The 3,258-nt window shown below is 38.2% G+C and overlaps 1 non-coding gene across 1 annotated transcript; it reads left to right on the forward strand.

Moving 5' to 3' along the window:
* Positions 1-2,485: 2,485 nt before the first annotated feature.
* Positions 2,486-2,615, forward strand: LOC118025864. The gene has a single exon (XR_004683425.1). It is a non-coding gene; the product is annotated as a small nucleolar RNA SNORA22 (small nucleolar RNA).
* Positions 2,616-3,258: the final 643 nt, after the last annotated feature.

The raw sequence follows: 3,258 nt of genomic DNA on the forward strand, positions 1-3,258 counted from the left end.
AGTCTAGGATGTCTTTCAGCAATATTATTCTCACATTCTGTGGAACAGGCCTAGGTGGGTGGCTCTAGCCCAGGGTTGTCCCAAGGACCCATTGACTCCCCCAGGAAACAGACGATTGCTCTGAGACCCATCGGGTTGGTGGTTCCAGAGGAGCCATTTACTGGTCCAGTGACTCAGGAAAAGAGCAGATGTACTGGAAAAGAGTGGGTCTTACAGGATAGAGTCAGCCCATAATATGCCTTCCCTCCCTCAAACCCCTCCCCATGTCCCCTTTTTCCTCTATGAATGTCCTTGTTTTAATATCTAAACTAGAGGGTCTTCTCTTTTCCCTTTTTCAAATGATCCTTTGCACTCCCACAGGATTATCTTTGGAAAATGCAAAATCCTATCACTGCTGTTTTAAATGACTGATAATCTGTTGTTAATGGTTCGTATTTGTCATGATGCTTAATGCATTGAGAATCTGGCCACAGTTTTACGTTTTACTAATTGCCCTCATCTCTGACTCCAAGGCATACCTTCAGACTGTCCACAGAGCACTTCTAAGTATTCTCTCAACTGACCCTGAGCTTTCCCAGCATCCTGGCCATTTACACATGCTATTAATTCTAATGGAAACATCCTTATTGATTACCCGGTGAACCCCTCCTCATACTTCCACTCCTACCTCAAGGGTCATCTCCTTTTAATTCTAATGGAAACATCCTTCTTGATTACCGGGTGAACTCCTCCTCATACGTCCACTCCTACCTCAAGAGTCATCTCCTTTAATCCCTTATAGTGTCTGCATCCCTTGCACCAATGACATTGCCTTACAGTTGTGGGTCATTTTCATGACTAGTCCCCCAGCTAGCAGATGAGCTTCAGAGACGGCAGGCACCTGGTTTTGCTCTTCTTTGTTTCCTCCAAAGTGCTTAGCACACTTCTTTGAACTTGAAAGTGCTCAGGTCAATACTTGTTGAATAAACAAATATTCTCACAAAGCAAGGCAGAAGGGAAGGTGTGTTCATCTTTTCTTGACACACCCACTGGACTATCCTTCTGTGAATTATTTTTGAGGTTTTTTCCCCCCACTGTTCATTTTCAAGTATTTCATTAATGAGTTAGGATAAAACCCATGGGTCCAGCAGACATTAAGGTTGGTCTCCTTAAGAGCAGGAGTTGGGAGTGGAGGTTGAGTCAGTGGGTAGATGGACGCAGTCAGTACAACCATTTTGCTCTGGACTTCAATTTGAAAGTTTCTTCAGGAAGATTTTTTTCATTTTATCTGAGACTTTTGATGGTATCTCTAAATGAGAGTTACACATACAGTTGTAAGTATACACTAATGGGACTGAAGATGTTCATCATAAGACTTCAAACTTGCATTCCATTCCTTTTATAATGTACTACAGATTATTTTTTCAGTTATGATTATTTTATAAATAGCACAATTATATTATATTGCATCTGCATTTTGCCATCTCTTGATTTTTTTTTTTTTTTAATATCATAGGAGTCTCAAAAAATGGAAGTGACTGGTGTCTCTCTTGACTTGTGAGATTCATAGGCAAAGTGGTAATTGCAAAATAAGTTACTATCACACACCCACCAGGTTAGTAAAAATTTAACATGGGGTTATACCAACTATTGGTGAGGATGTGTAGCACCAAAAACTCTCATATGCTTGTGGCAAGAATTTACATTGGCACTATCCCCTTGGAAAAGAAATATTAGTTATTTAGTATAATTGAATATATGCATACCTATCGCCTAGCAATTCTGCTCTAGGGTATATATCCTAGAGAAACTCTAGCACAGGCTCACCAAGATAGTTGAATAAGAAAGTATTTAGCAGGATCATAATATTAGAATAGATAAATAAATTTTGGTAAAATCATAAAATGGAATATCATATAGAAGAATGAAATTAAAATTATCTGAACTACATGAAACAATTTGGTTGTATTTCACACACAGAATGCTAAGTGAAAGGAATAAGCTCAAAAAATACATAATGAAGTTGAAAAACACATGTCCTGAACTTTCCAATGTCCAAAAGAATTCAAAATTGGATCTCAAAAAGATATTTGTACACCATGTTTATGTCAGCATTATTCACAAAGCCAAGAGGTAGAAGCAACCCAAATGTTCTTTGACAAATGAATGGATAAAGAAAATATGGTATATCCTTTCAGTGGGATATTATTCAGCCTTAAAGAAGGAAGGGAATCCTTCCACAGACTAAACATAGATGAACCTTGAGGATACTATGCTAACTAACTGAAATAAGCAAGTGACAAAAGGACAAATGCTGTAATGATTCCACTCATATGAAGTATCTAAAGCAGTCCAAAGCATAGAAACAGAAAATAGAAAGGTGGTTGGCAAGGGCTGGGGGAGGAGGGACATAAATGTTTAATGAGTATATAATTTCAGTGTTGCAGGATGGAAAAGTTCTAGAGATCTGTAGCACCACAGTGTGAATATACTTACCACTACTGAACTGTGCACTTAAAACAGACGGCTTAATACTTCCCTTGGCTTTGACACTGTGCTAGAGTGATGTATGTTCTTTCCCTCGCATTGAAAGGACTGTTTATCCTTTTAAATGCATTCAGAAAGTCAGCACATTATATTAACTTAATTGTATCAAAGGGAATGAATGATCCCTTCAAAAACTATCTTTTACTCAAACTATAGCTGCACCTAATTGAAGAACTCTAGTGTGGAGGTGGTTTTGTAATTGTGTGTTTATTATTAGGGTCTTTATCCCAGAATAATAAGAGAGGGATCTGAAGCTTCAAAGGAAAAGGCACATTGGTTTTTGGAGTGAGTCAATGTAAGCAGAAAGAAGAACAGAAAAACACTTATAGGTGTGGCGGGAACACCTCTACATGGGTTCACACTGAACTTGCCAATGTCTTAACAGAGGCTATACTGGACTCCACTTTGTCCAGTAAAACCCAGAATGAACCTATTGATCTCTTCATGGTCAAGATCATGGAAATGAAACAGAAATCTGCGACTGATATAAGCTTAATCAGAGGTCTCGTTTTGCATGATGGGCCACTGCATCCTGATATGAAAAAAAAGAGTAGAAGATATATCCTCACGTGCTACGTGTCATTAGAATATGAAACAAGTGTATTCTGGCTTTTTTTTTTTTTTACTAATTGCCCTGAAGTATACAACACATAAAACAAGCCGTTTTTACTCAATGAATAGGGTGTTTTGTTTTAGCTGCAGTGATCCAGAAATGCATGTCAGTTAAGCATA

This window comes from Mirounga leonina, unplaced genomic scaffold (assembly GCF_011800145.1).
Source record: "Mirounga leonina isolate KUSES-001 unplaced genomic scaffold, KU_Mleo_1.0 Mir_201, whole genome shotgun sequence".
Classification (NCBI taxonomy): Eukaryota; Metazoa; Chordata; class Mammalia; order Carnivora; family Phocidae; genus Mirounga; species Mirounga leonina.